A 15,016-nucleotide genomic window follows, 5' to 3' on the forward strand; every position below is an offset into this window, starting at 1 on the left:
AGAATCCCATAATGGCTCTTCGAAACTCTTCTTACCTTACGGGCATTGTTTTATATGTTACTGTTTTCCTGAAGACAAAACTTAATCAGAAGTTCAAGTGTTCCTCCAGTTTCATTTAATTAAATGTAATGCTTTAAATTTTAAAATAGCATGTACGACATAACCGCACCGCTAAAAATTGTTCGCCCTTGTCTATTTACCCATTCATTCAATCCTTCTGTCCATAAATCGCAGAGGCTGCTATTCCCCAAATGATAATATTTCATTTCTGGAAGGTAATGTTTGAGGCGTCGTGTAACTGTCTTCTTCGCATTTTTCTGTATTCACTGAATTTTATAAAATGAGCATGTTCGTGTTTTAGAAAAACTGTAACAGCACCATTTGTTGTTTAGTGGGGATCGTGAGCCATACAAAGGCACGTGGAGGAAAACATGGCATAGGGATCCGGTGCTTTGAGAAATTAATTAGCAGGCATATCGACCAACCATCTCCCTGTGGGGACTTCTGACCCCTCGAAACACTGCAGGAGGAGCCACGGAAGAGGCTCAGTGGTGACGACCGCGCGTGTCATGCTGGGTGTCAACCGGATGGGGACCGAGAATCAATATGCCAAGGCAGGGCAAGACGAACCAGCTGGACATGGCAGTGCCGTCGTTCCGATGGTGCCGCTGCCTGCGGGGCTTCACTCACACCTGGGACCGGCTACACCCTACACTGTCACTGAGTGTATCCCAAAAACCAACACCACTGGGACCACGTTTCTCCTCCAGGTGCCCAAAGGGGCAAAAAATGCCAAATCCAAGGAGAAGCTGGATAATCCCCAGAGAAGCGAGTCAGATCCTGTTTGGGCCTATGGAAGGGACATAACTTTTGGTGCCAGCTAGAAACCATTTAAGCCCCTGTCCCTTCGTTACAAACTATTTTATGACTATAAAAAGAATCGTGTCTATCTCGTTCAGAAGTAATTTTTTTTAAAAGCGGCATATTAGAGCGATGCACTTTCTGGGCCTAAGAAACAGTGCAGAGCAGCAAGGTCACCCCCAGAGGTGCCAGTGTCCACGTCAGGTTGGCCCCTTGCTTCTGAGAGGCGGTTGAGATGCAGAGAAACGGTAAAGGGGTTCGCACTGGGGGCGAGGGGTGCGGAACAGAGCCACTCTGCGTGTCGGCCTCCGCATACCACGGCAGTCCATTGTCTCTGGCTCAGTGAATTTCCAAGATGCCCCGGAATCATCGCCCGCATTTAAACATATACTTCAAATGCATTCCACACCTCAGTATGCAATGCTAGAATTATCTCCAACTCTTACCTTATTTCGGTGGAAAGTATGTACTGATGACCTACAGCGTCAGGCCCCCTGCCACGATCCCTGCTGATAAGCTTGAAATACAACACACGTACTGTGCGACGAAGAAAATTTTAAAGACGATTTCGTTTGGAGGCCCTAGAAATGCATGAGCCTAGTTATAAACTCTTATTCACCCTTCTCTTTTTCCTAAGTAATTGCCTCCTCAAGATCTTCTGGTGCTTATACATTTCATCTGTCTTTGGATTAACCCGAGGAGGATGGATGGTGCAGGGCGCAAAGACTTCTCCTTCTGAAGGACCACCTGACTCCCAAGAAGCCGAAGATTGGTCTCTGGGGCTGCTGCTGTCTACACAGGTGGGATCAACTAGACCCACATGTCACACCTATTTCGCCTGCATTGTGTTTCAAAAGATTAATAATTACTGCCAGCAATTAAAACTTGGGAGTTTTTCATACATAAATTTCCAGCTCTCCTTGAAAAATCAGAAAATCCAGCTACTCTGAACCCTCATTTCCCAGCTGAAAAATTCAGTCTGAGTTAAATGACCACTGGCTCCTTCAGATGAAAGTGGCCTCCAATTATCCCTGCTGTCTACACCCCACCTGTTTCTATCATGCCTGACACCAGGAGGCATCGAATTCTCAGCCCTGCCTTATTCATACCGCTGCTTTCACTAACGACATATGACCCAGGCACCTTCTTAAGCCATCTTGTATGCAGCCTGCTACCTGGGAAAATCAAACTCTCCACATACGTATTTGGACCCAATTTAAAGTGAGGTCAAAACGTTCTCCAGAGAAGCTTTGGTGAAATTAATATGAAATAACAATAAGTGATTAACATGGAAATCCTCCAACAGGATTCCCGATGACAGAAATTACATTTCCAGGTTCAGGATTATCAAATCTTACCGTCTAACCAATCAGAATTCTAAACAGAAAGGTCTTCACATTCAAGGGACACTAGTAGGGGAAATTACGCCACAGGCGGACTCTGCACTTTTGTTTTAAAATGTCCAGTAAAAGGGATTTAATTAAATAAGTCACGATGCTCCATACAGGATACCAACAGTAAAAATGGCACTGTAGAAGGAAACTTAACGGCATGAAAATCTGATCAAGCATCATTCGGTGATAGTCTAAAGCCGTACACGCAGTATTCCTCCTTTTAAAATACTAACATAATCGTACATATATGCATTAAGTATGCACATTTGCATATATTAGGTTCTAGAAACCTAATATATACTTTAAAAGGAAAGTGTATGAAATGTCTAAAGTAGTTATCTCCAGTTAGTGAATTTAGAAGTAATTATTATTTTTCTAGTTTTACATTTTTAACTAAGTATTTTTTACTAAGAGAACATACTAGCTCGGGGTGCAATGCAGCCCCAAGTTAAAACCATGAGTTGAGACATCTTATGAACTATTTTCCTTGGGTTTAACAGGGAAACGCTGATGAACACTGCTGATAAAAATCTTTCAAGAATCTCAAATGCCCATCTATTATGACAAGAAGGTCACAGAATGCCCAATTATTATAATTCTTTTCAGGAGAGGTAAGACCCTGAGGTGTAGCTGTCAGAGTAAATAAGAATATACAATTATGAGGATTAAAAAATGTACTTCCTCTGACCTCAAGGAAATGGGGAAGAGAAGGAAATGGGGTCATAGTATCTTTCCACATTAGTTAACATTTTTCATCAAACCATACCTTGAGTGAATTTTAAGGGTTGAAATATGGTGCAGCTCAATGCATGTGAACAGACAAATTTTAGATAAAAGCAGAGTCACTGACAAACCCGCTATTAAATGCGTAGTAAACAATTTCAAAAATGACAAAGTTAATTATTCCAAATCGTACTACTACTACATACATATAACAGATCTAGGCGTAAAACTCCCAAACCCGGTCCCGTTTCCACCCTATCGTTCTGCTTCCTGCTCCATTTCACCGTAGCTGTAACAGGGGACGAAAGGCTTTCTAGTTGTGGTTCCTGTGCTGCTACTAACTCCAGTTTTGGCCATCACGCCTCCCATTTGTGAGTTTCCTTTCCCCGTCACTGACATGAAGAACCAGACCGGCATGGTGTCCATGCCCCTCCCGCCCTGGGATTCTACGATTCGATGGCAAAGAGAAGACCCTGGCTCGAGCCCCAAGCTGCCCCTTTTCCCTCTGCATAGCCTACTCCTGGAGAGCCAAGCTGTGCCCCACTGGGTTCAGAGTGCAGCCTGCGAGCCGACAGGGGAGCACGGTGGCCAACAGAGAGACTCTCCAGGCCCTTATGCAATGAAAATAATGGCCGGTGGCAAGGTGACAAAGAGTAATAATCTCTGAGGATGTGTATCTATCATTTTAGTGACACCCCCTCCAACTCCGCTCACTGAAACAGCCATCGCTGTGGTCCACGGGAATCAGCAACCAGGAGACGAAGACACTATGCTCCAAGCTCATGCCGTATTTGCCTTGGGACAGGACGACCATGCCACAGCGGGGAAAGGAGACACCGGAGCACTAACAGTGAGGAAGGGTCAAGAAGTTCCCAACACCAGTGGCAAAACCCACATCTGAGACAGCAAAGGCAAACAAAACACGCACTTACATGGCAAAAGGTCGGAAGACCAGTATGTGCTGAGTGAAAAGTCCGTGAATGCCACGTGACAAAAATTAGAGCAAATACATGAGGAAAAAAGTATTTAGTTGATAATGTGCAATCTACACAAAATTAAATCTTTGCCATCCGGCTGCGTGCTATACAAATGACCGATCGTCAACGGACAGCAACGGCTCCCTACCCGACAGCGTGTTAGGCAGAAAAGGGAAATGAGCAGCCATCGTCACCTACCCAGCAAAACAGAGAAAGGCTTTCAGACGTCTTCACCAAACCTGTCATTAAACTGCCTTTAAAATCAAAAAGACCCTCCTCAACAATCTCACTATTCCTTTTGAAAAACTGACCAGTTTCACATTCAATTCTTATACCCCTAAGAAACTGCCACCAATCAACTCTTATCCACAAAGGATAGAACATTAAAAGTAGGAGCTTACTTGCTTTGATTCAAACAGAATGAACGATGCATTGATAACATACAGACACCAATGAGAGGGTACGCTGTAGATAACCAAGACATCGCCTAAATGTGAAAGGCGACATTAAGATCTCTACTGAAAAGGCACCCGTAAGAGCCATCGATGGAGAGAACGAGATGTCGAAGAATCATGTGTTACTGAAAAGGCAGACATGCCACTCTCGCAGAACACAGAGTTCATTACCAATCAATCCCAGCATCAGCAGATCCAAACATCAAGGACAGAGCAGACAGCCGTGGGCGGAAGGCACATGAGAGAGGCTGACTTCAGTGTGGCTTGTGCGTAGTATTTGAATACCCCACTATCAAGCTACTTCCGGGATCCCCAGCATTTGTAATGAAAGCCCTTAGCTTCCTTTCAGAAATAAGAACCTTAGACACTTTTGGCAGGCTACGTTATTTTGTATTTGAGCCGTGGACGCTCAGGTTAAAAAAGACTTTCTCAAGATCTCCCAACTAGTTCATTAGAATAATAATGGGGGAACTGTTCTCTGCTATGAACACAGACTGGAACAGTATCTAACACAGCTGATTCCCAATAAATACTTATTAAACCAATAAACAAACCAGCAATGCATTATAACGATCATTTGACACTGAAAACTCCTTGGCTGAGGACAAGGATCAAGCGTTTTTGTCCACCCCTACCCAAAACTTAGAACCTGCCTCAAAGATAATAATATCAAACAAAAAAGGGCATCCCCCTGCCCCCTGAAACACACTAGTTTGTAAGACGGGTTAAGAACATTTCAGTTACGTCTCTGAATCTGACAGGCAGGTGAATCACACCATTTTGCTCACTCGGACATCAAAGGCACTGCTACAGCAGATGCGACTGAAAGATGAGGGAACACAGGTCACGGCCAGAAATTTTCACAGAAGTATACTAAAATTTATGCCCCATAAGGCGAAGGTAAGAAAACAACACCGCTCCTTCTGCAGAGTGGAAAGCAAGCAAGTTCCCCTGAGCTACCACGTCTAAGGTGACGCTCAAGGCATTCGGAACCGACCAGCACCTAAGGGAGTCACTGTTGAACATGCTGTCCCCTGAATAGCAACTGTACCTAACATGAACAGAGAAACTTGTCAGCTGAAAACCTACATCTCACTGGAGCTTGCTTCGCTGCTGGATATGCTCATCTGCTGGACTCTGTTACTAGCACTGGCGCAAAAAAAGCAATCATCGCCCGTGACAGCTCAAACTCTGTGCGAGACGCCATAAAAGGCGATCATTACCCACATCTGTGAAACAATCACCATCCCTACAACTTCAGAATCGACGAAAAGCTAACATCTGCCAGGGGGCTTTGGGTGCCAGTCAGCCTCTGTCCAAGCCTGGGGCTGGTGTCTGCCTCTCAGAATGAACACTGAGGATATTTACAGGAATGCAGAATACTCATCACCCAAGAAGGTCAAATATACAATCTGCTATTTCCCCCCAAACTTAAAGAGGCCTCTTCTAAAAGCTGTTAAAATACTGCTCATCTTCTGGACAAGCTTGGTTTTTGTTTAAGCTTTAAGGGAGGCCTCCTCCAACTGGGAGAAAGGTGAGCTGTGGCTGGTTCTGTTACCATACAGTGCTAAGGTTGCTGGCTTTATTCCTGGACTTGACGTGAACTGTACGTTAATGAGAATGAACCTGAACTTGGTGCCTCTTTGCCCAAGGCCTTTTCGGTGCCCCGTGTAATCCACACAGGCCCCACAGCAGTGCAGTGGCCCAGGGGGAACACTTTGGAAAGGCCAGGTGGTCTCCCCCATTGTCGACAGGGTGTTCACGCAGAAAATGCCAGGCGGCCATTGAGAAGAACGACTGACAACAGTGTCCCGATGATCCTTTTTTAAACAAAAGCCAAACGCTGGGATTCCCTGGGGAGTCAGGAAGGTATGGGGGGGGCTCTGGCTTCCAGTGCACACCCCCGCTTTCATCATTCGGTTTCCAACAGGGAAACTGCCAGCTCAGTCCTGAGTTTCCACTGATTTCAAAGTCTACGTAAGATTTCACACTGTCAGGACAAACTGAGATTGCCAGGTTTTACTAGAATCCAAATTCTGAAGCTAGAACATCTATGGCTGTTTCTGTTGCGTTCTGATTTCACAATTAATAATTTCTGATTATGGCATTAGATGAATTGGCAAATTGTGTCAATCCTTTGTGGCTTTGCGATGGCCTCTTAGGTATATAATTCTAAGAGTAAAATATGGCTGCTGCCCACATTAAAAAAAAAAAAAACAAAGACAGTAGTAGGTACACATACTATTGTATTACACAGCACGATGCTCCCACATAGAACAAATTAGTGGACCAAGAACAAATAAGGTGTCATCTTTAAAGCCTAAGAAGGTAGAGCAATGGAATAGCAAAATCAGGTCGGTGGGAGCTGTAACACGAGGCTGCGTAAACGAGTTGGGACTCCTCAGGGCTTTGGGGTGGAAGGCTGAAAACTCTCGGAGGGTGAGGTATGACATTTCGGCAGCAGGATTTCCTGATGACGGAGGGAAAGTTGGTGGCACCAGATGAGAAAGGCCCTGCAGTCACTGCACACACATTAGCTCACTTTTCAGACGGAGAATTTTCCATGACCGTAAATCGCAGATTCCTTTTAAATGACCCCTTGCACTGAGGAGAAGAGCCTGGGCGAGTGACGAAGGAGTTAGGAGAACATGTAGGCTCGACACCTTTTGATGTTAATTTCTGAAATAAGATATCTAAAAACGACTGCAATCGGTTTTAGAGAAACCATTAATAAGTCAGAAAGAGATCAGAGAAAGAAAAATTTTAGAATAAAAAAAATTTAATTTGCACCTGGCTGCCAAAATTTTCTCAATAAAAACTTGAGAGGAGCTTGCTCAAATGACAGTACATTATGTGAGACGATCTGATATAGCTATGAAAGAGTCAGGCATTTTTTAAAAGGAAAACGAAAACACTCTCAAGTCTTCCCAAGATGACTCCAATTTATTTCCTAAAAGATTTATTTTTAATTAAAACCTAAAAGAAAAGTCTAACTAGATATTTATAGGTCTATTTTAGATCAATAATTTTACATATATGCATATAAAGAAACAAAATTAGTTTTATATATATACATTTTTTTTTTTTAAGCCACATTTTAATATCCAAATCCCTATACCCCTCTTAAAGAAAGGTCTGTCAGTACCAGGAATGTGGCATTCAGTAGATGCTGCACTTCCACTGAAATGCCTTTCTTTGCCCTTCCTCTCCGTGTTTCGGGCAAATTCCCATGCTGGATTTCTTTGATCCATTCTAAGGCTATGTTATTTCAGTGATGGATCACCAGGCCTGTGTTGGCTCAGACCTACTTCCTACACACCATTTAACATCTGTATCTCCACATCCTGTCCTGATGCCCTAATACCAGCCCCAAACTACTACACAAAAAGCTTTGTACCTTTCCTCATGCACGCCCACCGTTTCCCTTGATTTCATCCTCCCCTCCACTATTATTAAGCTCTTAATTCTTCCTCTTAACATTCTCATTTTACAGTTTTACAAACACAGGCCCAGTGAAATCCGCATAATTTATACCACATGTAAAGTTGTTTTAGAATCAATTGACAGAACACACCCATACGAGTCCAATTTCTTGTTCTGCTTTTCCCATAAAAGAGTTAAAAAGCCAGTTAAATGCTACGGTTTCCATACCCAGTGTTTATTTATTTCAATTACTGTTATTTCAAAGGACTCATATAATGCAACTCTATTCTCTGAACCATTCAAAGCCTAGAGCTAATAAAAGTACTGATTCTCACTGACCGGCCATCATTCTAGAAAGGCAATGGCAGACCATAAGCCTTACTAATTATAGGACAATTTTTGGCCACATGCAAGACCCCAGGGTGCTATTTATATCCTCCTCCTCGGATCCAGTTCAAGGGCTTGAAGTTCAAGGGAAGGACACGCTTAGAGCCACAGTGAGAATTCTCTGCTGCAGACCACACCACGAGACTCAGCACAAACAGGAGCAGCCCTCGTCTCGTCTGCATGACTGAATGCACGCGAATATCTTTAAAAGGGTTTTTCCACAAGAAAAAAAGTCGTTCCGCTCATCTCCTCCCCACACCAATGCCTAGTTCCCAAAAGTCTACGAAGTAACTCTGCCCCGCATCATGGAGGAAAGCACCGCTAACACCACCGGCTCCCTCAGCTTAATGAGCGTGGCGAACATCGTGATCGTGAAAAAGAGGGCTCCTTCCTGACACCGGGCAATACGGAACTTATGCTATAAATTATGAGGATTTCTTTCGAGTTGATTTCGCTTGCTTTCCCACTCAGCGGCATGCATGGACTCGCGAGACCGTGCAGAACCGGCTGTGTCTCTCAGAACCCGCGGGAGAGAGGTCCAAGGGGAAGGCGTCGTCGTCGCGAACCTCATTGTCACCGGCCCCTGAAACAACCCCTGGGCCAGAATCCGACCCGCTCCCCGGGTGACGAGTACAGAAGTACACATCGCCACTGACGAGGGGTGCGGGTGCTGGAGAGGAGTGCCCAGGGGCCACCCTCCCAGCTTCTCAGCTCCCTCCGTGTGAAGGCTCCAGGCGCTTCTAGAAGGTTCTCCTCCGAGGAAAACAAGGACAGGGACCAGTGAACGACCTCATGGGGAGAGTCATAAAATGAGCACCTGACTTCTGAACTGGCCACAGAGGCCTCACTCAGCCTGAGGCTGGAGACTGCCCTGGGCGACAGGAACTTCACACCGCTCTCCACTTCTAAAGGGACGAGGCCCTTGGCAAGTGGGTCGCCACGTGTGCCCGCCACGACGGGTCCGATTTCCAAAGAAAAGCAGCTCTTTTCTCCCCAGTAAACTCAGTACTAAAACCCTGGCCGTGTGGCCAAGAGCAACACAGAAGTCACGACTATGTTAACTGACTTCCAACTTGGGACAGGAGGGCCTGGACGTTCTTTTCTAAACTAGCCTCTGACCTTCAAATTACTGATAAAAAAAAAATCTACAAAATAATGAAATGCCAACTATGTATTTTCCAGTGCTTGTGGGGAGAAAAATGATTCTTCGTGTAACATTAGATTTACCTGCATCTGCTCCCAGCTCCTCTGAACTGAGCATGAGTCATTCACCACATTTTGAATTCACTTCTTTTACATTTATTTAGAACTTTTCTTCCAAAAATCTGGTTAATTTTTGAGCAGCAATAAAATAAATGATATCCGCACCCTTGTACTCATTCCAAAAGAGACTGAAGTAATTTAAGCTCAATATTATGGGAAGTTAAAGGAAATTTAACCTGTTCGATATCAAAAGAAGATATAAATTAAAGAAATAGGAAGACAAGGAAAATCAGGTGAGAGTGAGATCGGGCCGGGAGGAGGCCCAGGAGCCCAGACGTGTTCTGTGCATCTCCACGGACTGCGGGAGACGGAGCCGGGACTGGCTCTTCAGCTCCTCCTGAACAGACGGCAGGAGGGCAGTGTGGCCGCTGAAGAGAACCTGTGTCCGCAGGTAAAACCGGAGAGCGGCGAAGGAGCAGCCCAGTGAGACCTGACGTGGGGATGGAGGACGCTCTCTCCTTCCCCGCTCGGACTCGCACTGTGTCCTGGTGGCTTGTCGGGGGAGGGGGCGCGGAGCAGGTGGGGTCAGAGAAGAGTTCAGCTTCAAGAAGACCATCTCGGCTTACTTTCATGTAATTGGCCTCTCTGTAAGAAGTTATTTGGGGAGGACAAAAGGTCACGTGGCTCTATTTTTGAACAACAAATTGACAACCCTGAGTCAGGACCACGGCCGCAGGGAGTTCATACTGGGATTTGCCTGTGCATATATATCATTTCAGCGCCTTAGACATAAATTAAGCTCTCCTAATGTCTATTGTATGAACTCTCCCCGAAATCCCAGGTAATGGAACCGTGGCCGCCAGAGAAAAGGGGGAGCCCGCCCTCGTCTTCACCCCGCGCTCCCCGCACAGTGAAAGGCTGCAGTGCGCCTGCGCCCAGCTAACGACTTGCACTGGTTTAACCGAGCGCGTTAATCGAGCGCGTTTACCGAGCGCGCAAACGGCTAGAAAGGCGTCCTGCGAAGAACACAGGGGTTAGGGACAGCGCCAGCAACGGGAGCAAGCGCAGACCAAAGATGGGAAAATGGACATTTCCGTGGATTTATGTCAATAAGCAATGATATAGGTAAAAACTGAAGATCTGATCAGATCTGAAAACAACAGGGCACAAATGATACAACATAAGTCTGAAATAATCAAGGAAACCATTTGAAATAGAAATGTTATACACATTATCATTAATAATTATGTCCAACCTACATCTTTTATATTAAAATCAGCGATTAAAACCAAATATGAAAATAAACTACTTGATTCAAAACCCATCAAACTGCATGCTTCAAAATGGGTACGGTTTGTCTACGGCCATGACACCCTGAACAAGCCAGATCCCATCCGATCTCAGAAGCTAAGCAGGGTCGGGCCTGGTTAGTACTTGGATGGGAGACCACCTAGGAAGACCAGGTGCTGTAGGCATAAAAAATGAAAAATAAGGAATTGTAGGCTGATAAGGTCCTTGCAATCTGTGAGGTCAACCAAGGGTTGTCTCACCTTAAAAAAAATAAAATGGGTACAGTTTATTGTACATAAATTATAATAAAACAATGAGGCAAAAGGTAATAAAGCACTTAGAAACCAACCTTCAAATGCCTGCTATCAAAAAGAAGCAGTTAAAAATAATGAAACGTATTTAATCACATTGCTCTAAAATTACATGGTTACATTATATGATTAAAAGGGTTTCACAGTACTAATGAAAATTAAATGATAAAGTTCATGTTACCTTTATCTGGTGCTATGAAAAATGTTTTTGTAATTGCTTTATATTATGCTTAATAAGAGTATACATATAGTACATGTACATAATTTGTAAGTAAAAATATACATTTTGGGAGTACAGACCCAAATATTTCACCCGCGGAGTTACAGTAATTCAGAAAATCCTGAATTCGTTGTGTAAAGTAGAGACGTTTGGAAAATGTCTGGGTGGTTTTGGGGGAGAAGACACTTCGGCAGCATCGCCAGCACCTCATCTTGGCTTCTTCTCCACTCCGCCCCCCCTTTTACTCCTCTGTCTTCATCTCTACCATGGTAAACATATTTTCGTAATATGTGGTCCAGGTCATTGTTTTTTTTTTATAAACCATTCAAACCTCTGTTAGAAGGAATAGCAAGTCACCGGCTCTATTCCACAGAGGTCCCCAGAGCAATACGAAGCGATGTCGTGATGTAATATGCCTAAGTTATTTCCCTGATGTGAATTACCCGGCATAATCCACACTCGGTGTCCTCTGTGACCTTCCGCCGAAGCCGCCCTGCGCGATCACCCTCAGCTATGTCCTTTCGGCCTTGCAAAGGCTTGCTGTCCTCAGTGGGGCTTCCACAAACTACGTTTGTCACCTGCTCCCGTCTTATTACCCCCATCGCGAACACATTAAACACGGACGCCCTTGGCCTCAAGCAGCCCATGCTCGGAGCTTGAGCCAGGCAGTAGCCCTGATCACAGGTCTGTCTGCTGCCGTGGAGGGGACACAGACGGATCGTGGGCCAGGAGACAATGCATTGAGCCAGACAGAAGGGAGGGAAGAGGAAAGGAAGAGAAGCCGAGTCAGGGCGTGGGTTCTGCGGGTGAACCGGCAAAGGTCCAGGGCTCCCTCCTCTGCCCACGTCTCCGAGGACCACGCCGTCCCGGAGGCTGCGACCCAAAGGCAGCGAGCGACAGTTCAGAGGAGGGAAAGCTCCTCGGTGACAGGAAATGGTGTCTGGGTGAGAGACGAGGCTCCAGCCGGCGGACCCCAGAGGCTTCCCTGTCGGATCTGGCCTAAACCTCGGAAGATTCAGGAGGACGACCCTGTTTCAACGACTCGGGACACTCAGAGGCCACTGAAATCACAGTAATAGTCTCAAACGCATGTAACAACTTCGCATTCATAAAATCACACTGTGGCATTTCGGAATGTTTTCGCTTCGGTGACTTAGGAACTTAGGACCCTCCCCCTCCATCTGTCAAATCACGGCACGATGAAGGTCCTCACCCTATGTGTTCGTTTGCTCCTAACGGCAAGAAGAGAACACGACGACTTCACCATCTCATGATAGAGCCAAAGAGAATTCAAGATGCACAGCCCCGAAGGGCCAGCCCGTCCGCCCGGAGACGTCTCTCTGCTGGGTCTAACAGGGATGGTGGACTATAGCGACCATTTTTTTTTTTTTTTTGGCTTAATATAAAATTACCTTAAGAGTCCTTGAGGTTAAGATGTATTTGAGATAACTGTTAAGAACCCCTCACTCCTACCTTGGACGGCCTCGAGGCCCCAGCCTCACAGGTAGAAGGGACCTTGGACGGCCTCGAGGCCCCGGCCTCACAGGTAGAAGGGACCCCAAGCACCATCCGGAGAACAGCTGCATCCTGTCTGTGCTGACCTACCCAGTGCCCTTGAGGACAGAGGGGTGGGTCACACGACCAGGCAGATGCAGAATTAAACCGCAGAGACAGTCATGGAAACAAAGGGAACGAGAAGCCCCCTGGAAGAGCGTGCCGCCTTGCCGGGCTGTGGTTTGTGACGCCGCTCAGGACAGACGTCCGGCGGGTAAGGAGCAAACAAGGCCTTCCTTCGAGGAAGTGGAGCCCTGGGCCTGCTAAACGCTGGTCTTCCTGTCACCTGCCTCTCACTGTCCGGTCCGCTGCTGATACCAAGCCAGAGGCAGCACATGCAGCAGATTCTGCATAAGCTCTCCCTGGCCACTTGAGATGTCTTAAAAATAAGTACAACAAAGTTTTCTTTTAAAAAGAATTATAAATATAACCCTGACTCATAGTAGCCTTTCCTGAATTTATTTTGTGGAACAATGTTCTGGGAAGGTGTCGATAGTGCCCCACCACCTCCCACCACACACACACACACACCAGGGTGTGCACGGTGACAAAATGTCAGGAGTCCTTTGCTGGAGAACTTTCCAGGATCTTTTTTATGTTAGTCTTTCTTCCCTGGGAATGTTCCAGAAGGGAATAAATAAATGGTGATGGTGATGGCAATGTTTATTGAGTGCTTACGGGGAAGCCAGACCAGCATCATCTCATATTTCTTTCTGACATACATTCTTATTTAATCCTAAAAACAGACCTGTGTAGTAAGTAAAAGTACAGAGTGCAAAGATGTGGCGCTGTGGCTGCGAGGTCATGACAAAGCAGGGCAGGAACTCGGACCCAGATTTACCCCAAAGCGTAACTTTTTTCATTCATTCACTCATTTATTCGTTTATTCGTTCAGTGGGCTAGTAAATATTCACTCGTATAGGACACTCCTAACTTACATTCTATCCTAATAATAATATTGATAATATGACCACTATCTCGCCACCCACCAACTTCATATTTTTAAAAATGTCAGACTACGTGAGTCGACAGAACAGCAGGATGAATTCCTATTCCTCTGAGCATGAAACTCGCTTGGTGTAAAGCGAAGTAAGTTTCGACAGAGGACAGAAGGGAAGTCCTGTAGGTGGGAAGAGGCACTAGAAACAGTCACAGGGCATTCTGAAGAGGCGGGTCTGTCTCCGATAAAAACACCACTAACTTCTTAAATAGCATGTTTTATTCCAGAGGAAGCCAGTTGCTGCGTGTGGATCTTAGCGAGTGCTTTACAGAGTACCTCTTGGTCAACATATTGTAACGACCACCGAGATGTGCTAATATATCCTTATCTCTGCTATACAGCTCCAGCACCAAAAACAGGGATACCGTGAGCTGAGGGCCGATGACAAACGATCCAAATCGCAAAGGCACGCCTAAATAGGCGAACATATTCGATGATTTTTGCTGTTTTCCTGATAATGCAATAGCTCTCACTGCCCCGACACCACGTGTGTACCCAGGCCTGGGTACGTTTCTGCAGAGGCCCTGGCTACACACCAGCCTTTCCGTCCCAGCCTCCATCGCCCTTCCGCCTTACCTAACCTTTGTGTGACATGAAAGGCGCTTACCGACAGGACCCGCAGACTTCTCCGTCCTGCATGTCTGCGTTCAAGCCCTTTGTACCTCATGTGCACCTTCTCAAAGCTACAACAGACAATGAATACAGACCCAACTTAGGTTTTATCATTTCGCCAGGGCAGAGTTGGGAGATGTAAAATGTGAGCCCATCTTGGAAAAGAGGATTGTTGAGGACCTCTGTCCTGTGACATTTAGGGGCACCCCGAATCTTCCTTCCCGTCTTCGTTGTAAGGCAGAGGGGCCGTCTGCCAGTGCCTTGTATAGTGACTCCTTCCTTGCAGCCCGAGTCCAGCCGCGAGAGCAGGTTCGATCACGCAGATGTGAGTTCTGACTTGGGAGTGCACTCCGTGAGGAAAACAGCCAAGGCCAGGCCATCCATTCAGCTGGCAAGCATGACAGCAGAGCTGTGGGGTGCTAGAGGCGGCAGCAGCTTTGGGGATCACACGAGGCAATGTGCTCCTGGATTTGGAGGCCGTAGCAGTTTTCTTGTCAGACTGGTCCCCTGCGGTAATTCTAGGAAATGTTCGTGGAAATTCAGCCTCAAGCATGTTTCCTGCATCCGTAGTCTGTAAGCCAGCTAATACCCCAGGATAAATCTCAC

At 45.9% G+C, this 15,016-nt stretch overlaps 1 protein-coding gene and 1 non-coding gene across 2 annotated transcripts in view; one reads left to right on the forward strand and one right to left on the reverse strand.

Annotated features, from left to right (window-relative positions):
- DOCK4 (dedicator of cytokinesis 4) overlaps nucleotides 1-15,016 on the reverse strand; it is a 274,845-nt gene that overhangs the window by 243,897 nt on the left and 15,932 nt on the right. The gene's annotated exons all lie outside the window — the stretch shown is intronic.
- LOC111746521 lies at nucleotides 10,780-10,898 on the forward strand. Its single transcript, XR_002783152.1, has one exon. It is a non-coding gene; the product is annotated as a 5S ribosomal RNA (ribosomal RNA).

This window comes from Pteropus vampyrus, unplaced genomic scaffold (assembly GCF_000151845.1).
Source record: "Pteropus vampyrus isolate Shadow unplaced genomic scaffold, Pvam_2.0 Scaffold192, whole genome shotgun sequence".
NCBI classification, from domain to species: Eukaryota; Metazoa; Chordata; class Mammalia; order Chiroptera; family Pteropodidae; genus Pteropus; species Pteropus vampyrus.